General features: G+C 33.4%; 1 pseudogene; it reads right to left on the bottom strand.

Annotated features, from left to right (window-relative positions):
- Nucleotides 1-363: 363 nt before the first annotated feature.
- Nucleotides 364-3,062, bottom strand: LOC120128770 (annotated as a pseudogene).
- Nucleotides 3,063-24,699: the final 21,637 nt, after the last annotated feature.

The raw sequence follows: 24,699 nt of genomic DNA, 5'->3' as shown, positions 1-24,699 counted from the left end.
GTTCTCTTCCTTAAAACTCATCTCCCTTTGAAATTTTAGAAGTCTGTCCTCCTAATATAAAATCTGAGTATGGCAATTTGGTGCATGTGCACTCATCATTTGTTGCTGTTTCTGCTACTGCAGCCGGTTCTCAAATGGGTGATGGATTAAACAGTGATGTAGAACTTTATTCTCAAGGTATGATTATGCCAAATATACTCGCTCACTTATTTACTGCCAACAGAATTCATTTTGTTCAAATATTGTAGTTTCTTTGAATATGAGAAATTCAAGGGTAACAGATTCATAAATAAATGAAGCAATGACTCAGTGATTCACTCACTGATTTGCGAATTTGCATTGCTGTACATGGAGGCGGTCACAACACTTAATGCAAGTTCATTTTAGAACAAAGCTTCACCCTGTTTTCTCTGATGACTAACCAAAGAAACCGGCAGTACCACATGAAAAAACAAAGGAACTCGAAATTTTGACCTTTCGAAACGAAGTAAAAGAAATTTAGTTTATCTACTCGGATGTTGCAAGCTTTGGTGGATCAGATGAAACCATATAATCATATATTCACCTGCCTTCAGACTTCACCAGTTGGGAAAACACTTTACTCATTGAAGAACCTGAGAGGTCATCCACACTTGACAATTCGAACCGAGCAGACGAAACAGTGGGATCAAGCTGACTTAAATCATTAATTTGCGGAGAAAGATCACCGATCATGTTTGTACTGTTGTCTTCAGGATCACCTTGAACGACAGCCTCCTGAAGTTGAAGAGCGTACTCCAAGTTCCATAATACATCCCCCATGGAGGGCCTGTCGACTCCAAAATCAGCTAAGCATTTCTCAGCAATTCCTCAAAACTTCCTTAGAGAATCAGGCCTGATGCTCCCTTTGAGATTAGGGTCAATTATTTGTAGCAACTGTCCTCTTTTCTGCCATTTCATTGCCCATTCAGCTAGATTTACCATTTCCATTTGAAGAGTTGGGTCTATGACTGTCCTTGCACAAAGAACTTCAAACAAAACCACTCCAAATGAATATACATCGGATTTCTCCGTCAGCTGTTGCCTTCTGAAATATTCTGGATCCAAGTACCCGAAACTTCCTTTCACGGCTGTACTGACATGGGTTTGATCAATTTCAGGACCTGTCTTTGAAAGCCCGAAATCAGAAACTTTGGCCATGAGATTCTCGTCAAGTAAAATATTCGCAGACTTCACGTCACGGTGAATAACTGCTTTAGCATAGCCTGTATGAAGGCAATGGAGTCCTCTAGCTGCTCCAATGCATATTTCAAGCCTTTGTTTCCAACTTAAACTTGGATGGCCTGAGCCATAGAGATGACTCTTGAGTGTCCCATTCTCCATATATTCATAAATCAAGATCATCTCATTCTTTTCATCACAATAACCGATTAAGACACCAAATGGCGGTGGCGGAACTGGGATAGCATCTCAATTTCGGTCCGGAACTCGGCAAGTCCTTGATGGGACCGGAGATTTCCCCTTTTAACTACTTTTGTACCATCATTCAGCTCTCCCTTGTACACCTTACCGAAACATCCAATCCCAATAATCCAACTTTCATCAAAGTTGTTGGTGGCTTCCTGAACAGCTAGGAAAGGAATGTGATACCCTGTATTTGAATTGAGACTGGCAGTCGTTCCTTTGGAGTATTTGCTCCCCATGGTGTGTGAAGTTCCTCCATTAGTCGAAAAAGGAACCCATGTCTTCGATTCCCTCCGGCATGCCAGTTGTCTTCTTTGTCTCCAGAACAGAAACAAAACTCCTGCCAACAGCAACAGCACTCCAAAAGCCAGCCCAACACTCACACCGACTATAGCACCAACTTTCTTCTTCGAACTTGAACGAGAAGTACTCGCAGTTCCCGAGCCTGTGAGGCTGCCATCAGAATTGTTCAATTTCATGATTTCAAGCCCATTTAGTATGGCATCAGGGTAAACATCATGTAAATCCGATGGACCAATGCTTACTCGAAGCTTATTCGTCATGGCTGAATCTGTAACATAATCCATATAATATGCAGCACCCAAAACATTAACCAAGTAAGTACTGAGATCAAGGTCCCGAACAACCATTAAGGAGTCAATGAAAACATTGAAATACAGCTGATTAAGAGACGTGCTGACAATATCACAAAAATGAAACCTAACAAGGTACTGAAATCCCGGATCCACATCGAATTCCCAGGTCAGATTGAAGTTGCTATTAGGGTCGCCTAAGGAGTTCATCTTGGTGCAGGTACCATAAACGGAAGCTGGAGCAATCTCTGGTGTTGATCCACCATCAACATACTTGACAGATCTAATATTCAATACAGTTGAGGCAAGATTCTTTTCAATAAGAAAACTCTGATCAGGCACCCATGTCCGAGAAAGTGTATCGTTGTCGAAGGAGACCATCGGTCCTCCCATATTAACCCTAGCAACCGTCTCTAGTGCCTGCCACATCAAGCCTTGGAACCCCATCGACGATTTAACGGTACGAGCATCATCCAGAATAAGCCGATCAGGGGCCGAAACAACTCCTAAAGCATTTATAAAAGTGAATGAATTCTCTGAAGGAGTGAATGTGATTGTGAGGCTGTTGGTGGTTACATTAACAGAGAATTCTTTGACAAGAGGAGCTCCAACACGGAGACTGCTGAGAAGGACATGGTTTTCAGTGGAAACATCGAACCTTGCCAAGCTCAAATCATAACTAGCATAAACAGATGGATAGAAATAAAGTCGAATCCAATGTCATCCTCGTTGGCTGATGGAAAAAGTGTACTCAGATACACCGGTAAAGATTCTTGCTGTTTCATAGAACCCTGAAGCATCTGAAGAGGTAATCGATTTTGAAGTGTTTCCAACAACACTTTTTGGTGCAGAAAGGAATTTAGAGGCAAACTCGTCAGCCATGAAAACTCGACCACCTATTGTGTTTTTAGTGGGTGAACCACAATCGATCAGGTAGTTGTCTGCAGGTTTAAACACTCTACCAGAGCATGCCAAACATAAGACTGATGAAACCCAGAAAAGCAATTCAAACATCTTACAACCCATCTTTACAAAATCCTAGCAAGAAACAGAAGACCAAAGTTCGAATCTTTTTAGTGCAAAACAGGCACCAAAATCCTGGGTTCGTAGAGAAACAACTGATAAATAGAAAACAATAATAGAAATAAAAAAACCAACCAAGAGATCTTAATAAGGGAATTCAATAAAAATAGCAAAGGAACTGAATCAGAGAAATGAAAGATGGAACCTTTGAAGTTCAACGAAGATGAGAGGAGCCCCCTGACACAAAGATGAAATCTTTTACGCAGCTATTTGGGAATTTAGCAGAGTTTCCATTGATACACTCCTAGTTTTTTATGTTTTCTTTTCCATTTTTGTTCATGTTGTTAAATAAACCGGAAACAAATAGTTTAAAGGTGGTGAAAGAAAGATATAAATAAGCAGCACAAATAATAATAATAACACACAAAGAGGGACTGTTTAAATGTAAATTTCTGGAAATGGTAAATCAGCCTTTGGATGTAAAGTGAAAAGAGTAGAAACAAAACAATGACAGAGAAGAGATCAGGGAATATTTTAAGTTTTGAAATTTAAGGGGAGAGGTTTTTAGTGTGGGTTTTAATGGGGGTGAGTAGAAAGAGTTTATTAAACTTTTAAAGTAACATACAGATTATTTACTCTCGATGACTGGGGAAAGGAAATAGCTATCTTCTTTAAGTCTTTTAATGGATGGATTGACGTCAAATTTAAGGATAAAGGAGAAGGGAGTTAAAAGTTGGAACTGAAATTGAAAAGATATGAAATGAAATAAATTGTATTGGATGACATTTTTTCAATACATTTTTTCAAGTGCAAGAAAATGTATTTTTTTTAGTAAAATAGGATAGAATAAAATTCATTAATGATTGGTATAATTTATTTTGTCTTAATTTAAAATAAATATAAGATAATATAGATTTAAAGAACACTCTTAACCTTTTGACATTTAACATTTACACTTTAATACTCGAACACAAGTCTTCAAATTAAATTAGTTGTCCCTATTCCTATATGTAATGGGGTAAGGGGGAGGTAGGGTAGTAGGCTGCCCTCAACGCCAGGTTAAGACCAGCTTTCGTGAAAGACATCCAATTATGAATTGCTCACCGTGTGACTCGATCCCACGACCACAAGATTAAGAGCATTGAGCTCTACCAACTGAACTAGGCAGGCAATTCAAATAATATGATTCATGCTTTTTAAACAATAATAGTAATTTGTATAATAGCAAATTCATTTTTGTTATGTGATAATCTAATATATTATATTAGACCATCAAAACGACTAATATTTTAAACAAAATTACTCTAATCGAAATATGAAACCGAATACAAAATCAACCATAAAATTTATGAGAACATTTGAAACATGTTTTGTAACACTCATAACTCGTATAATTATATCTATACAGATTATAGATGTCACCCGAATTTCGAAAACCATTTTCAATTCAAACCGTGATTTAAAGTTTATTCTCTTTAAAATGATAATTGATATTATAAAAATATCATATCATATAAATCATGTTTCGTTGTAACCAATTTAATTTGAAAGATTTTTTATGAATAGTGAACAGAACCCCGTGAACAGTTGGAGAATCGGTACCCTGTAAGGGTATCGGTACCCCAAATGCATTCTGAAAAATTTTACTTAAAATGTGAATAGTACCCCGTGAACAGTATTTTCGAAAATACATATAAATTCATAAAAATTAACCTTTCATCACTATAAAAATTTTCAAAATTTATTCAACAAATAATTTGAACATTTTCAAATTACATGCCACTATCTAAAATCAAATTCTATCGTAGGATGTCTTATGATGTTGAAATATACCTCTCGATGCTTGATGTCGTTCTTAACTCTTTATTCTTATTCTTTTCTTTTTACCTACGCGTAAAAAATCATCACACGCTAAGTATAAACTTTGTGAGGAAATTAAAACAATAAACAGTGCAATACAATTCATGCATGATTTTCAATGTCAAAATCAAATTTCCATAAAATCATTTTACTAATATATCCAATATTTTACCATGATCAATACAATATAAAATCGTTTACCATTTATCCCATAAGCTCGTAAGCTTATTTTACCAAAAAACTTACCATTTAAATTCCATAAGCTCATAAGCTTATTTTATCAATATACTTACCATTTAAATTCCATAAGCTCATAAGCTTATTTTATCAATATACTTGCCATTTAAATTCCATAAGCTTATAAGCTTATTTTATCAATATACTTACCATTTATTAACCAATAAACCATAAATCATATACCATAGACAATAGCCCAATATACAACCCTGAGGACCCTGGGTACACGAGTCAAATATAAGCACCGTAGTGCTAATCCATATGACACATATGGTCGTGTCCATCATGTGTACTAGGTATCCTTAAGTATAGTCCGTATGACACATAAGGTCGTACCCACCATATACACTAAGTATCCTTTAGTGTATCCTGTATGCAGCCTGCTGCTGGACTCTATGGCATGCCAACTATACCCTGTCCCTCAATAACTTACTTTGAGCATACATTCTATTTTATTTGATTCATCTATGACAAAATATTATTAATATTTAACAATGGGGCAGTTAATACCCAAAAACATTCATGGTAAAATATCACAATTTCCATAATCAATGCATTATATTTTCAACCTTTGACATATTTAGAATATATCAAATATATGATAAATGACATAAATATCATGTCAACATAAACAAGGTCGACTTATCGCAAATCTTCTGATGATGTATAAAACATCCATATATAATGTCATGCATGTACTACACTCACCTTGACACTTTATAATTTTCCAAATTTGTGCCTCAGTATTGTCCACAATAAACCCACTTGACTTGCTTCAATCGCAAATCAATCATAATCTGTGTAATTCACGTTTTCATAACGATGTTAGTATTGTACTAACATAAACATATCCCAAAATAATTCCATAACATACTTCAAACTCATTTCCACCAAATAATTCAGTACTTATTAATTCTTTTTAACTTTGGAATCCACTTTTCCAATTTACTCAAAATGGTCCTTCACCATTTTATCACCATTTTAACACTTAGATTCTTAATACCAAAATTCCAGTATTGAAATTATTATCAACCAATTACAAAAAGGAATAATTACAATAACACTCCCAACAATTCGAAATTTGTATTACAATCACCAAACTTTCTAAAATTTCCATATTCTGACAACTTGCACTACCTTTAAATAATCAGTATTTTGTACTGATATACACACTGGAATTCAATTCCGTTTCTTCCATTGAAAACTAGACTCGAATATGAATCTATCCATATAAATATCTCCTTCTAATTCATTTTGTACAATTTATGGTGAATTTTCAAAGTTGATCAACAGAATCTGTTTTGCAGAATCTGCTGTCCGATTTTTCTGACATTTCCTTGGTTAAAAATGCATATCTTTTTATATACACCTTGAAATTGATCCCCGTCTGTTTTAAACATAACTAGATCGATATATGAACACAATATATAAAAAAACCTCCAAATTATTTTTATATAATTTCTGGTGAATTTTCGAACCTACTGCCAGATTCAAAATCCAAACTATTTTCTTTAACTTCATTCTTAGGTTCTTCATCAATTCTTACAACCAATTCTTTAAAATCACTTTACTCTTTAAAGCCCATAAAACACAGGAATCAACATCCATTTTCATCAACTCAAGATGAACTTGAACATGAACCCTAATAATATTCATGTCAAAACATAGAGAATTGAACGTATAATATTTTTCCTATTCACACCGAAGTCTAATTCTCAATAAGATTGCTTCAAAATTCAAAACAAGAATACATACCTTGCAAGCTTGGGGTGTTGGTCTTGGATGAAGAAGAAGCTGAAATGTTCCCCCAATATTGTTATTCTAATATTAATTATATCTATCATATGCTTAATATAATATCATAATGGAATTTTTTATTCCATTCCATAAGAATTTCCATTTTTGCCCTTAATGAATCTCCATAATCACCATAAAACCAAGCCATCTGATCCTTATCATATTACAAAGTCAAATATAAATTAATTTGACTTTGACTTACAAAAATGCCATGAAATTTTCAAAATTTCCGTTTTAGTCACTAAATTCCACTGTTTCAGTTAAATTTGAAAAATTGCACAATTCCAAACCAAATTTCTCTGATCCAAAATATTAAAATAATATTTCCAACCTATAACATCCTTCAAATTTTTGTAAAATTCCAAATCGATCGGAATTACCGATTCCTTATCGGACTTTGACTCTTTCTAGTTTTTTTTTCTTTACTAAAGTTCTAAATCCAAAAATATGATTTCTATAAAACTCCACTCTCAAGAGTAAACTATCCATTTATGGAATAAAATTCTTTTTAGGAAATTATCACTTAATTCCCTAAACTTTTTCTCAATTTTCTACTTTGACCATCAAACTTTCCAAATTTTCATTTTGGGCATTGTCTAAATTTTTGGGGTATTACAATTCTCCCCTCCTTAAGAAAATTCGTCCTCGAATTTTAAAACTTTCTATGAAAACACTAGCTCCTTTTTTTTAAGGATTTCACTTTCAATTGTAAATTCGTAACCCTAATTTAGGGTTATACGAACTGGTAAGACGTACTCACGCCTTAACTGTAAATTTCTGGTGAATTTTGTAAAGATCATACAAATCATTAGATTTTGAATCTATTCAATCCAATTCTTCAACCTGATATGAAAATATTCAGTTATTATTTCTTCATATCATCCTCTGTTTCTCAAGTAATGTCCTCGAAATTATGATTTTGCTAAATTACTTTAATTAGAGGAATCATCTTGTTACGCAATTCTTTGATTTCTCAAGCTATGATCCGAAATGGTTCTTCTTTATAAGTCAAATCTGGTCGGATCTTAATTTCCTGTGATGAAATGACATGTGAATGATCTGATCGATACTTTCTAAGAATCGGCACATGAACAATATTGTGTACTTTGTCCAACTCTGGATCTCAATTACCTCTAGAGTTAATGTTAACTGGTAAACCATCAGTCTAACTCTTTTTATTCCTCATAAGGTCCAATAAATCTTAGACTTAGTTTTCATTTTGCACTCAAAACACAAAATTTTGTTTTCCAATGCGATACTTTAGGAAAAACTTTATCGCCTTCATGAAATTCAATCTCTTTTCACTTCAAGTCTGCATAAGACTTTTGTCGATCAAATGCCACCTTGAGATTATTTTTACTTTATCCTCAAGCTCTTTCAATAAATCTGGGCTAATAAGATTTCGATCTTTTAACTCGAACCCATTCAATGGTGATTGACATTTTCTCCTATATAAAGTTTCATACTGAGCCATCTTGTTACTCAATTGGTAACTGTTATTGTAGAAAATTTCTACTAAAAGCAAATACCTTTCTTTTCCCATGATTCCTTAGAATCAATCAAACACGCACTCAGCATATCTTCCAATATCTGAATAGTACTTTCTGACTTATCATCTGTCTATGGATGAAAGGTCGTACTGAAATTCAATCAAGTACCCAAAACTTTATGCCCATATTTCCAAAATCTTTAAAAGAACTTTGGATCCTTGTCGGATATAATGGATACTAGTACTTCCTGTAGTCGAACTATCTCCTTGATATTCAATTTTGTATATTTATTAAATGCATATTCCATTTGCATCAAAATGAAATGTGTCGATTTAATTAACCGGTCACTATCACCCAAATAGAATCCTGTAATAAAATCCATAGTGACTCTTTACTATTTCCACTTTGAAATAAAAATCAATTACGAAAGAACTTTATGCTCAACTTTTACTTGTTGACATGTCAAACATGTAGCAACAACTCAATAATATTTCTTTTTATACCCAGCCACCAAAATGATTCTTTACATCCTGATACATTTTGTTCCCACTTGTAGGCATAGTCAATAGACTATAATGTGCCTCAGAAAGAATATCTTTCTTAAACTCATCATCACGAGGAATACAAATTCTTCCTCGATAAAATAAACACCCATCAGACTTGACTTTAAAGTCTTTAGTCTCGCATTTTTTTCACAAGTGAAATATATATATATATATATATATATATTTCATCTCTCATTTTTTTCTCTTTTTCTTTTCTTTTCATTTTATTTTCTTTTTATTCTTTCTTTTTCTTTTTTTCATATATATATATATTAGCTCTTATGCCATATGCTGAGACAACATGACTAAGAAAATCAACTTCTGATAACCAAAACTCACGCTTTGACAGTTTAGCATATAACTTTTCATCCTTAATTATTTCCAGTACAATACGAAGATAAGCATCATGCTCTATCTTTGTCTTTGAGTATATCAAAATGTCATCATTACAGACAACCTCAAATTAATCAAAGTAAAATTGAAATACTTGATTCATCAATTCTATGAATACTGCCAAAGCATTTTTCAAACCAAACGGCATTACTACGTACTCGTAGTGTTCATACCATTTTCTGAAAACTATCTTTGGAACATCTTCCTCTTTAATATTTAACTGGTGATATCTCAAACTAAGATCAATCTTAGGAAAAACATCTATTCCCTTAAGTTGATCAAACAAGTCATCAATCCTCAAAATAGGATATTTGTTCTTGATAGTTACTCTGTTTAACTATCGATAATTTATGCATAATCACATATTTCTATTTTTCTTTAACAACACTTATTCACCCCAATGTGAACTACTCGGTCTAATGCATCCTCAATCTATCAATTCTTGCAATTAGTTCTTTATTCTCTTAACTCAATTACAACCATTCGATATGAACCCATAAATACAAGATTAATGCCTTAATAACCATCAATATTGAATTCCCCATCTCAATCTGGAGGTAACCCAAATAATAAATCTAGAAAGACATATGTAAATTTCTGAGTTATGGAATATGATATGATCTTACTTCAGATACTTAAGTATCTATCACCTTAGCTAGAAAAGCTATGCATTCTTTTTATATCATCTTAATCGCAACCATTGCTGATATCACGTTAGTGATGATTTCACTTTTTCATCAATCACTAGTTTTAATTTTTATCTGCATTTTTCTAGATTAATCGTATCTTGCGACCATTAACCCAACCTTAATACAGAGACAACCAAATCATAATCAAATGATCTAAAACTCGTTAATGATAATCCCATCGGATTCATCAGGAACATAAGCTCCTGAATCTTTATCGAACATTTACTATTTGTCTGTCTAACACTTGTATCATGACCATGACCTATGGGTCTTCCACCATAATAACACTCTTTATCAAGTAGAATTGAATATTTCTACTTTGAAATTCCTTATTTCATTCTTAAGGAAATCTGTATAACTTTTCCAGATCCAAAATAATGATTTCGAACAGTTGAAACATTTTCCAACTTGATAAATTTGTAGCAATAACTTCATAGTAGTTAATGCTAAATTCACACTAGCAAGCAAATTTACTATTTTTTTCTCTCACTAGGAATCTGACACTTTTCAAGTTCTTGAGATTCAATCTCAATCTGTACAATATTTTCATTGTAGCATGAAATGGTTAGACAATCCATTTTCTCATATTTACCTTCACAAGGTAACTCTATCCAGTTTTATGGACTTGATATATATTCTCAATCCAACTCATAACCATTTAATTCACTATTAACTCAACTTTTTGTAAACTTTTAGCGGAAATCATATTTACCGCTTACTCAAATTCTCTTACTCAAATCAACATTGATTTAAACATTTTAATGCTTAGCTTAAATATTTCTCACGTATTTAAGCTTACCTTGAGAACCTCATAATCATCACTAGATTTAGCAATCTCCTCTGGATTCTTATCCGATTCGACTTTTCTTGTAAGTCGTTCAAACTTTTTAATCAATTCTTCCACAAAATGGAGAAAAATCCCTTACAACAATCCACCCTTCTAAGGTGTTTTACATAAGTCATGTCGGGTCCCTTTTCGGCCGATTTCAATCTCGACTTTCTTTTCAACAATTTCGACTTTCTTACCTTTGTCTTTAATTCAAACATATGAACATAATCAGAATCATCATACTTTATTAAATAATAACTTTACTCCCTATAAGCATCATCACAATATATATACAACTTTCAGTAACTTTTGACATCCTAGTGGCATGTATACACTTTTTAACTTAAAACAAACTCGGTTTAGTCCTAGAATCGGCTAAACCTGTAGCTCTGATGCCAATAAATATAACACCCATAACCCGTATAATTATACCTATACAGATTATAGATGTCACCCGAATTTCAAAAACCATTTTCAATTCAAATCGTGATTTAAAATTTATTCTCTTTAAAATGATAATTGATATTATAAAAATATCATATCATATAAATCATGTTTCATTGTAACCAATTTAATTCGAAAGATTTTTTATGAATAGTGAACAATACCCGTGAATAGTGAACAGTACCCCGTGAACAGTGGGAGAATCGGTACCCTGTAGGGGTATCGGTACCCCAAATGCATTCTGAAAAATTTTACTTAAAACGTGAACAATACCCCGTGAACAGTACTATCGAAAATACATATAAATTCATAAAAATTCACCTTTCATCACTATAAAAATTTTCAAAAATTTATTCAACAAATAATTTGACCATTTTCAAATTACATGCCACTATCTAAAATCAAATTCCATCGTAGGATGTCTTACTGATGTTGAAATATACTTCTCGATGCTTGATGTCGTTCTTAACTCTTTATTCTTATTCTTTGCTTTTTACCTAAGCGTGAAAAATCATCACACGCTAAGTATAAACTTAGTGAGGCAATTAAAACAATAAACAGTGCAATACAATTAATGCATGATTTTCAATGTCAAAATCAAATTTCCATAAAATCATTTTACTAATATATCCAATATTTTACCATGATCAATATAATATAAAATCGTTTACCATTTATCCCATAAGCTCGTAAGCTTATTTTACCAAAATACTTACCATTTAAATTCCATAAGCTCAAAAGCTTATTTTATCAATATACTTACCATTTAAATTCCATAAGCTCATAAGCTTATTTTATCAATATACTTACCATTTATTAACCAATAAACCATAAATCATATACCATAGACAGTAGACAATAGCCCAATATACAACCCTGAGGACCCTGGGTACACGAGTCAAATATAAGCACCGTAGTGCTAATCCATATGACACATAAGGTCGTGTCCACCATCTGTGCTAGGTATCATTAAGTACAGTCTCGTATGGCACATAAGGTCGTACCTACCATATACATTAGGTATCCTTTAGTGTATCCCGTATGCAGCCTGCTACTGGACTCTATGGCATGCCAACTATACCCTGTCCCTCAATAACTTACTTGGGCATACAGTCTATTTTATTTGATTCATCCATGGCAAAGTATATTATTGATATTTAACAATGGGGCAGTTCATACCCAAAAACATTCATGGTAAAATATCACAATTTCCATAATTAATGCATTATATTTTCAACCTTTGACATATTTAGAATATATCAAATATATGATAAATGACATAAATATAATGTCAACATAAACAAGGTCGACTTATCGCAAGTCTTCCTGATGATGTATAAAACATCCATATATAATGTCATGCATGTATTGCACTCACCTTGACACTTTATAATTTTCCAAATTTGTGCCTCAGTATTGTCCACAATAAACCCACTTGACTTGCTTCAATCGTAAATCAATCATAATCTTTATAATTCACAATTTCATAACGATACATATGTTAGTATTGCACTAACATAAACATATCCCAAAATAATTCCTTAACATACTTCAAACTCATTTCCACCAAATAATTCAGTACATATTAATTCCTTTTAACTTTGGAATCCACTTTTCCAATTTACTCAAAATGTTCCTTCACCATTTTATCACTTAGATTCTTAATACCAAAAATTCCAGTATTGAAATTATTATCAACCAAGTACACAAAGGCATAATTACAATAACACTCCCAACAATTCGAAATTTGTATTATAATCACCAAACTTTCTAAAATTTCCATATTCTGACAATTTGCACAACCTTTAAAGAATCAGTATAAAGAACTCCTTATAATTCATATAAAGAATATTCATGTCAAAACGTAGAGAATTGAACGTAGAACATTTTTCCTATTCACACCGAAGTCTAATTCTCAACAAGATTGCTTCAAAATTCAAAACAATAATACCTACCTTGCAAACTTGGGGGTGTCGACCTTGGATGAAGAAGAAGTTGAAATGTTCCCCCAATATTGTTATTCTAATATTAATTATATCTATCACATGCTTAATATAATATCATAATGGAATTTTTTATTCCATTCAATAAAAATTTCCATTTTTGCCCTTAATGAATCTCCATAATTACCATAAAACCAAGCCATCTGATCCTTATCATATTACAAAGTCAAATATAAATTTATTTGACTTTGACTTACGAAAATGCCATGAAATTTTCAAAACTTGAGTTTTAGTCACTAAATTCCACTGTTTCGGTTAAATATGAAAAATTGCACAATTCCAAACCAAATTTATTTGATCCAAATTATTAAAATAATATTTCTAATCATTTTATAACATCCTTCAAATTTTTGTAAAAGTCCAATTCGATCGAAATTACCGATTACTTATCGGACTTTCACTCTTTCTAATTTTTTTTTCTTTACTAAAATTCCAAATCCAAAAATATGATTTCTATAAAACTCCACTCTCAAGAGTATACTATCCATTTATGGAATAAAATTCTTTTTAGGAAATTATCACTTAATTCCCTAAACTTTTTCCCAATTTTCTACTTTACCATCAAACTTTCCAAATTTTCATTTTGGTCATTGTCTAAATTTTTGGGGTATTACATGTTTATAAATTGTAGCTTTGTTTACAAATATTTCTCAAAATAAATATCAAAATATAAATAGGTTTTACAAATCAAATACATATAAAAATTCTATGTATACATATGTATGTTATAGTATTCATATAATATACTCTAAAACGGATGTTAAAAATCTTGCGAATACACTGTTCCACGAAATGGTCAAATCCATTATGTCATAACCTCTTGAAAAAGAAAAAAAATAATTTTAGGGTTTGTTTTGACGAATTTTGGAATTTTCTTTTAAAATTAAAAATACGATTCGATGAAGTCGTCACAAATCTTTATTTAGGGTGTGATTGTATCATCCAAAAATATATTACTATTTTAATAAAATTTTAACTTAAACAATTATTAAAACAACTTTTAGTTTACTTTCCAGAAAATGAATTCGGGAGTCGATTACGTGCGGGGAAGGATTAACACCCCACAACGCCCGAATATTCGGTATTTAGTCAATTAATTGTTGTCTTTGCAATCAAAAATTAAGAATTCAAGTTTCATTTCATTAATGATCCATTTTAGTTGAATAAAAACAACGTTATTTAACCTGTTAAAATTCTAGAGAGAAAAATTAACAATTTGTTGCATTTAACGAGAGAGAGTTAGCCACATAATATAAAGTAGGACAACGTCCCTCCTTTTTTTCAACCACAGCGGTGAATTGTAAATATTTCTTCTCAAGAATTTAAAGTAAAGTGACAACACTTCAGCATTTCGAACCGAAGAGAAATAGAATCTAATATAAGATAGAACGTTGAGTTTTCAATTCTTGAAAAAATAATGAATATTGTTATTTTACACTTAATGTTGTATTTATTCACATATACGTTATGAAACAAACAAATATCTTGTTAATAAGAGTTACCTAGCCTTTAAGATAGATAGAGGATGTTCAAATATTTATAAATACCGAGACTAACCACCGAATAGGGTCGAGTGGCTTATCCTCGTTAAATCTAAATATATGAATATTTATCTTTCTATCCTCATGGTTAATTTTAGAGTATTATCATTTTAATTGGTTTCACTAGAGGATATTCATTTATTTTAAATTACTAGAATCAGACTATAAGGTGGATTAGAATAGCCCTTTTCGATAATTTAGAATAAATAAATATTATCTTTTAATTCAATGATGGAAGATGTTGATTTATGCACGTGAGGCTATCATAATTTTCAGTTAAATAAAAATGGCATACAATCAAACAATATATGTCATGAAAATTAATTAAAAAATTAAGGAGATAAATCAAAGGATCAATTTAATAAAAAAAATAGTATCATGATACAAAGAATCAAAATTCAATACATAAATGAAAAAGGTAAGTAATTAAAAATTTAAACGGTAAATACAAACAATATGGAAAATAAATGCAAAAAGATATAAACACCAAAATTACTAAAAATAATAAAAAAGTAAATATACAAATGAAGAGAATAATAAAAATTAAAGATATAAAATAAAAAAAAGAAATAAATTATGATAAATAGATATAAATAAAATATATAAACATATGTATATAGTATAATGTATAATATGATATGATATAATATATAATAAATATAAAAATATAGAAATATATACCTATATGTTAATAATAAATATTTAGTTAAAAATAATAAATATAAATGATATATCAAATATAAATAGAAGTATATATAAAAATATTACATGTGTAAAGATGGTATATATAAAAATAATGTTAATAATATAAATATATATAATATAAAAAGGCTTGAACTAAAAAAAATCCCTAAAGTATATATTTTTCTTTTAAGCCCCTAAAATATTTTTGGTCAAAATAAGTCCCTAAACTATGTCTCTTTTTTGCTTCAAGCGGCTAAACTATTTTTTTAGTCAAAACAAACACCTAATTTTGTGTGAAATGTCAACATCTTATTGGCCGAAAACCATTTTTCTATGTGAAAAAATGATAAGACTTAAAATGATTAAATATAATAATTTAAGTACTTAGTTTAACCAAAATATAGTTTAGGGGCTTAAAACAGAATGATGACGCAATTTAAGGAATTATTTTTACTTTAAGCCTATAAAAAATAAGACAAAAGGATATGAATTAAAAGAAAAAATCGATGGTTTTCATTGAGAAATTTCAAGGAATGTCATATTTAAGAAAAGTTATTTGAATGTATTTTTCTTGTTCCTCGGTTCTCTCTCTCCAATAGAGTTTTTTGAAAAAAAAATCAAAATTCATTGAAATAAGGCGTTTTTCCTGAAAAATCACCGGTGATCAGTATATTTACCGATCTAACATCGGTTAGATTATATTTTCTAATCTAACAGCCGTAGCAGTAAAGCGCGCCCTGCCCCGCGCTATACGCTGACATGGGTTATACGTGGGTATAGCGCGGCCCCTGATCCACGCTACACACCACGTAGCGCGGATCAGGGGCCATGCTATACCTGGTTATCTGACACGTGGGGTATAGCGCGGTACAGGGGGCGTGCTATACCTTTAATTACCCACCCGTTCACACCCCAATCCTCCTTATAAATACCCCCATCCTCAATCACTTTCATCACACCAAATTCTCTAAATTTCTCTCAAATACTCTCTCTGTTTAAGGTATATTTTATAATATTTTTAATATTATGTATTTAATTTATTTAAGTATTTTACTTTATTTCATATTTTACTAATATAATTCTTTTGCAGATATATAATGGAAGGCAGTCTACTTCGCTTGGATGGAAATCATATATCTCGACACTTTGCTGATACGGTAACATTTTAACGTTTTAATTTAATTTAAATTATTAGTAATAATTAGTTGATTTATTTAATGCATGATTATTAGATTAAGAATTAATTTTTATAATTATTTATTTTTAGGAGAAGGAACGTGTATTAGATCATTTTATTAGGAATCTTAAGTTAGTGATACCTAGCCGTGTCTTGTCGTATTTAGTAGAGGCTGGATTTGGTTACATAGGTAGATATTAGGGTCACTGTAAGATAGAACCAGACCTTATTTCTGCCTTAGTAGAGCGGTGGAGGCCGGAGACCCACTCATTCTATCTTCCGTGCGGAGAGTGCACGATCACGCTTGAAGATGTTGCTATGCACCTGGGGCTTTCGGTGGATGGAGATGTGATATCAGGGATAGCTTCCGGTTATTGGACTTCTTTGTGTCGGGATAATCTAGGACGTGTCCCGAAAAGTTTTATCGGAGGTAGGATACCGTTAAATTGGTTAGATGCCAATTTTCGGGAGTTGAGCGCAGACGCCTCTGAGGATAAGGTTAAGATGTATGCACGGGCATGCATATTGCAGTTGATAGGAAGGTTGCTGATGCCAGACAAATTGCGTAACCTAGTTCACTGTATATGGTTGTGACATCTTAGCGACTTTCGTCTCGCCGGATCATTTAGTTGGGGATCGGTAGTTTTGGCTTTGTTGTATAGAGAGATGTGTGGAGCCACTGACTACAGGCGTAATGCTATCGGCGGATGTCTCCTACTGCTGCAGTCTTGGGTATGGTATCGATTGCCCTTTTTATGTCCCGTTGTGAAGAACCCATTCGTATTTCCACTACTTCTGAGGTAATTACAAAATTGATTTTGTATATTAATAATTTTATACAACGTATAATAAATTATTTTCCTTGAATAGGTGGTCTACTGATAGGAAAAATCATCAGGAGCTACCTGATGATTTAGAAAATATTAGGGTGTTAATCGATCAGAAGGCTGGCACATAGGTATGAATTTTAATGTTTAAAAATCGATTTTAGATTATAGTTATATAATTAGATTATTATTTTGATAAAAATTATATATTATTTGTTTTAGTTTGAATGGCTGCCATATTCTACTGATGATGTGAGGGCGGTGATCCCACCTGAGTTGAGGGGTCCATCAGATGTTTGGATGACGATGGTCCCTTTGATCTGTTATGCGACCATCGAGTGGCACTCCACTGATCGCGTGCTCCGACAGTTTGGTTGTTTTCAACCAATTCTGGAAGCACCTCGCAATATGGATGAGTTGCATAGCTTAGATAGACGCGGTAAGACAGATACAGATTGGCTGGTGAGGCATCATGAGTGGGTCGTGTTATGGGAGGATCGACATCAGCGCCTTCCACGTAGAGAGCCCATTTTTACTGACTTCTTGATGTATGCTGAGGATTATTATGAGTGGTTCAACAGTAACGGGAAACCGTTTCTACTTCTCGAGGATGCACGAGGGCAGACTTTTCCACGACGTCAATAGAGACGTTCACCGACACAGCACCATCGTCCCCCAACTCGTGGACGGAGAGCAGTTGCTTCCGGTTCATCCTCAGCTGCACTAGCAGGACCTTCACAGCTGCCATTTATGATGCCACAACCATTTATGATGCCGCAACCATATATGATGCCGCCATCGCCTTTCCATTACCAGATGTCGCCACCTCCGCCTTCACCTGGTTTTATGACCCCGCCACCGTCACAGATGACCCCTCCTGGAGGCTATTATGGGTCTATGTTTGAAGATCCAACTTGGGGTTCATATGCTAGATATTTGGCGGGTTCAGCCTCATTACCCATGGTCACAGCACAAACACCTCCTTACAGTTTTCACACTCAGTGATGTCTGGGTTTTCCTAGTTTTCCCAATTTTCGCAGGCCGGTGGGATAGTCAGTCATACACCTCCAGGGTCCTTATTCTATGGAGGTGCTTCATCGTCATCAGCTCCTCATCAACCTAATGTACCTGCTTAGGACGACGACGACGATGACGATGACAGCGAGGAGTCAGAACCAGTGATACGAAGAAATCCTCCTCGAGACCGACAGCCACCGCCCTGCGGAACACATTCGCGATGCAGGCATCGATAGATTTTTTAATTATATTTGTATTTACTTTATTTTTTTTAATTGTAATTTTTTATTATTTCTCATTTAATACTTACTTTATTTTGTTAAATTTGTTGGACTTTTTTTAATATATTTCAGTTAATTTTGTTTATTACCATTTAATATCAGTTATTGTAATTTGGTTATCATTTACCATTTAATTCTTATTGTAAGTTTGTTGTATTTAAATACCAAATTGTTATTAGTTTGATAAAATTTAATGATTGTGTTCGTTTTTTAATCTTCATCAGCGATTATCGAATGACATTAACTTGAAGTAAATGCAAATTAAAATAAAAGAATTATTATTTGATAAATAAATACATCATTTCCTCATCAATTGTTACTTGATGACAACAGATGTGGACATGTTTTTCTAGTGTGTCCCGGGTTTCTACAATGCCCACATCTTCTGTCTTGTCTAGATCTTTCTCCAATATCCATATCGCAATGAATTCGATTGGATTTTGGATGACCACTCTCCCTCAATAAACTTGGTTTTAGTACAATCAAAAGCTAATATTGAACCTCATCAGGGTCTTTGTCATTACCTATGGGGGGAAACTCAAATTCGTATACCTTAAAAACTTCAGATAGTAGGTATACGGGATCCACAAAATGGTTATGTCTTGACGTATATGCGAGCAAGCTGCTATCACATGAGAGCATGGATACTTTAGAGCTTGAAAAAACCCACAGTCGCACATTCTGTCCCTTAGATTTACTCTTAATGACACAACTTCAATCCCTTGAAGAGGTCGCGGCAACTCTGTGACACGAAACATTTCATGCCTTCTAGAGAAGCTTGTTACAGACATTCCATTTGATGCATCAATTTTTTTCTGTAGATCTGCAACTAATCTAGGGTGATAGACATGACCACCTTGCATCCAAGTTTGAGCTTGTCCCCCGAGCTTCGCAAAAAGTGCCCCCAAATAAAAATATGTAGTTTTTACCAAAGCCGCTACAGGTAAGTGACGTGCACCCTTTAAGGTTGAATTGATATCCTCAGCCAAGTTGGTCGTCATGTGTCCATATCAATATCCACCATCATATGCGTTCGTCCACATTTCTTTATCGATAAGGATGATGTAATCGTATCTTTCCTTGTTCTTCGCCCGTAAATCTTGAAGCATTGATTTAAACGTTCGAGGAAGTAGTTCGTAACCTGATCAAAAATGTATAACTTACTAACTTGCTTTCTTTCCAAAATTAAAATGATCAAAAAATATATAACTTACTAACTTGCTTTCACTTACCCATGCGCACAATTAATTGACACTCATCATTCTTCTTGTACCTTCCATGATAGTGCGCAACAATGTGTCGGAGATAATACCTATGTTGGACAAAGGGCGGTTACCACATTGGACCCAAAGACTCCATTGATGTTTTGATCCCAGCTCCGCAATGACACAAATGTTTTCCCTCGTGATAACATGTGCACGTAAATTTCAGAGGAAAAAAGCCCAAGAATCTGTATCTTCTCCTTCGACAAGAGCAAAAGCAACTGGAAGAATGTTGCGATTGCCATCTTGGACAACTGCCAATAATAAAACTTGCTTGTATTTTCCATACAAAAAATTCTCGTCGATCTGGACCACAGGCTTGTAGTATTTGGCAGCAATAACGCACTGTGGGTAACTCCAAAAAACCTGGTAGAATTGGCTTCGATCGCGAAGAACTCGATCATTATGGTATGCATAGGAGGTTTCGAAGTCCACAATTGTCCCAGGATTCAATGTCCGCACCAGCCTAAACCAACCTGGAAGTTTGTTGTAAGATGCATCCCATTCGCAATGAAGTTTGATAATGGCATTTTGTTTTGCCAACCAAGCTTTTTTATAGGAGACATTGTACCCATACTGCGACTGCATAGATGAAATCAACACTGCAACAGCTATATGAGAGCTTGCTTTTACCATGGGCATGATGGCTTGGCATATCATTTCAGAGTCCAAGTTGGGATGATCTTGGTTGACCCATCCAGCACAACATGTGTGAGGACCGTTGTATACTGTTAGTTCCCATATGTTGTTTTTCCTCTTCATTTTCGATACGCGAACCATCCAATTGCATCCGTTTTCGCGTCGGGCACAGTAACATACATATTTTTTGGTCGTCGATCGGTTGACTCTGGACTGAACAGAATTACGGATATTGTAATTTTTGATAGCCATCATCGCTTCTTCTTTGTTTGAAAACTCCATGCCTAAAGATAACTCACCATTATTTATTGATGAGTAATATCCATAGTCATCGAGATGAGGCATATCCGCAAATTCTAGCCCATTCATTGCACCATAACCAGCTTCATACATGTGTACAGGAGGGTCAGTTTGTGTCACATTTCCTGGAACTTCATCTACATCATCATCATCGGAGTTGAATTGCGGTGATTCTGGGTGAATGAATAGTCCGATCTCAGCACCATCCATACCAGGCTCAAGAAGCGGTTCTTCTGGTGGAGATGATGGTTCCTCCATGCGCTCCACATTTAGGTTGAAGAACCTACTACTTGCATGTCTTCCCCTTGAACTAGAAGGAATATCAACATTGAGATCGAAAAAGCTCGCAGTCGAATGCCTCCCCCTGGAGCTTGAAGCCATCGTGTCAAATGGAAACTGCACAGATTGTTGCGTCGATGACATCTCCATATTAAGGTCAAAGAAATTTGCAGATGAATGTCTTCCCCTTGAACTGGACGCGGTGTTACCATACGGATTGTTCGTGGACCCACCTCGGTACATATCGTAAGGAGTTGCGGATGAATGTCTCCCCATTATGGCATTAAAATCATTACACATTACTGTAGTCGGGCTGTCAACTTGATCAACTTGTTCATCCAGCCCATAGTGGGAGCTTAATGATTGACCCTGAACAGTACGCACTTAAACAAAATGTGCATACATCTCAATAGCGGCGTCTGAATAATTACTTTGAGCTTCAACCATCATTTGAACATCATCATTGTTCGAAAGTTCGAACGCTGTATAAGTTAATGGCAACAATGATGTTGGAAATCTGTACTGCAACGACGACAGTCTTCTACTACTTCCAACATGAATCTTCCTCGAAATCTTTATTATCAGCTCCTCAAGAGTTATGTTTCTCTTGAATGATATTTTAACACACTCATTTGATACGAAAACAACGATGGTTTCATCTTCTCGAATTTCACCATCATAATAAATAATAGCTGAAAGTCGCGTCATTCTTTGAGTTTAAAAGTACGGCAATATTATATCTGCAAAAAAAATAACTGAAACAAACCTGATTAAATAAATTATATATAAACGAAAATATAACACAATAAATTTTTTGCACATCAACGTAAATAATTTAAATGATATTATTTTATATTATTACCTGCATCGCAAAACTATTTCGATGTATGCTCCTGCTTTTCAATTTTACAAACATAAAAATTAATTGAAAATAATTAGTATAATATTTTTTTCAAATAATGATAATAAACAATAATTATAATTAAAAAATTATAACAAAATTACCTTATAACGAAAAATCGCACGAACTTCTAAATCAAATATGAGAAGATTGCCAAAATTATTACTCGTTGACGGAATTGTTGTATTAATTTATAAGTTGAGAGGAGAGATGTGAGGAGATGTGAGAAATTTAACCGGCGGAGGAGTGTATTTATAACCATATAAGGTGCGGTACCTGCACCGCGCTATATGTAATTATTCAGATAAAAGATATAGCGCGGACCAGGGACCGCGTTAAATATAATTCACCCCTACGTGGCATATAGCGCGTCCCCTGATCCGCGCTATACCCCTACGTGGCGTATAGCACGGATCAGGGGGCGCGCTATACACACGTGTAACCCATGTCAACGTATAGCGCGGTACAGGGGGGGCGCTATACCCCATGTGGCACCAAATCAGCATATAGCGCGGTTCAAGGAGCGCGCTTTACTGCTACGGGTGTTAGATCGGGAAATATAATCTGACCGGTGTTAGATCGGTAAATATACCGATCACCGGTGATTTTTCGAGAAATACACCTTGAAATAACCAACACAAAAATAAGAATAAATATAAAATAAAATAAAAAACCAGTTTTGACTGAGAACCTCTAAGAATACTATATTTAAAAAATCTATTGAAAATCATTTTACTTGTCCCTCGTTTTTCACTCCTCCAAAAACGTTTTTTTTTTAAACTGAAAGAACAAAATTTTAACCGATCGAAAAAACAAAGATGAAAGCTAAGAATAAATAAAAAGAGAAATACCTTGAAACGAAAGTTCTCTTTTATTGCTTCTATTCGTAAATTACAATAGCGGAAACTCTTCTCTTTATTCTCTTTTTCTCACCCATTTTCTCACAAAACCAAAGTCCTCCCCGAAAATTCTCCTCCCCCATCAGATAATAAGAGTGTCTATTTATAGGCTCTAAAAAACCCTTAAAGGAAAAATATGACATCTTTTAATTAATTCTAGATACATTAATTAAAAATATTAAAATAATAAAAAGATCTTAAATTCCCCTAAATAAATAATAGAAATTATAAAGTTGAATTTAATTACAAATATTCAATAAAATAATTAAAATTTAGTAATAAATTAAAATTCTTGTATTGGACCTGTATCCAATTTTCTGTACAAGATGTCTTCACTAAAATAAGCATATCTTGAGTTCCGATATCTGGTTGAGGTGTTTAAAAATACGTTGGAAAGATAACTAAAAGCTAATTTTATTTAAAGAAAACATCATGCCTTGGAAACGTCTGTATCTCTCTTGAAAATTTGTTGCAAGTCAGCTAAGTCACATGCCTCAAAATTAGCTTCAATACAAATGTTTGGGCCTTGAAAAATGGTAGATCATAGAAAAAATTGGTTATCACAGATGTCTCTCTTTTCTTGTTGTCATGAAACGAGAACAAAGAAAATATAAAAATGACCAATTTTTGTCTATTTGATGTGGCTTCGTTCCCTTGTGTATTCGGTTGATATTCTCTTCCACTTTTTCTGTATCTTGAAGAATGATTGGGCCTTTTTAAGTCCAATTCGAGGTTTTTTTTTTACATTTTCTACATCCTCAGGTAGATGCGATTGAGAACCTTTGAATGGTTCATATTGGTCCCAAAATAATTGAATCAACAAAAGTCAACATAATCATTGATTACTATATATGAGGATTTTTTTTTCATTTTTTAAGGCAATTTGATTATTTCGTTTGATGAAGTCAAATTTGAAAATGACATTGGTCTTTCATGTTGAGGACATCTAGTTGTATTTCAATGATTTGCTCCTTCACTCAGAAAGACTTCAAATCTAAATAAACTTTTTAAGATGGACTTCGAATACAATCTTGTTTCCTTGATGCCAAGACATGTTCGTTTCTTCTTCCATAATCAATCAAATCTGAAAATGATTTTGCTCTCTTAAAATGGGGACTCTAAGTCATAATCAGTGGGTGATTTACTCATTCATCTGAAGGACTCCAAATCAAATAACAACATTGCTCCTTCAATTGAGGAGATCTAGTATTCTTTTCAATATATCTGAAGGTCTTATAGATGGCCCGAAGTACTTAACATTATGCTCGAATGGCTCTTGGATGGCTCAAAAGACTTAACCCACTAAAAGGAAAGCGAGAAATCTTCTTAAAATTAATTACTGATTTTTTTAGAAAATATTTTGAGAAATCTTATTAAATTAATTCCTCTTTCCCTTTGAAAAATGATTTAAGAGATCTTCAGAAATTAATCTCTCTTTTCTTTTGAAAAATATTTTGAGAGATCTTCTAAAACTAATCTCTCATTTTTCTCAAATAAATTGTTTGGATATTGTATACACTCATTTTCGTCCGGATTATATATATAT

The sequence above is a fragment of the Hibiscus syriacus genome, unplaced genomic scaffold (genome assembly GCF_006381635.1).
Source record: "Hibiscus syriacus cultivar Baekdansim isolate YM2019G1 unplaced genomic scaffold, ASM638163v2 tig00001644_pilon, whole genome shotgun sequence".
NCBI classification, from domain to species: Eukaryota; Viridiplantae; Streptophyta; class Magnoliopsida; order Malvales; family Malvaceae; genus Hibiscus; species Hibiscus syriacus.
Note: the sequence above shows the minus strand (reverse complement) of the source record. Positions and strands in the feature narration are given on the sequence as shown.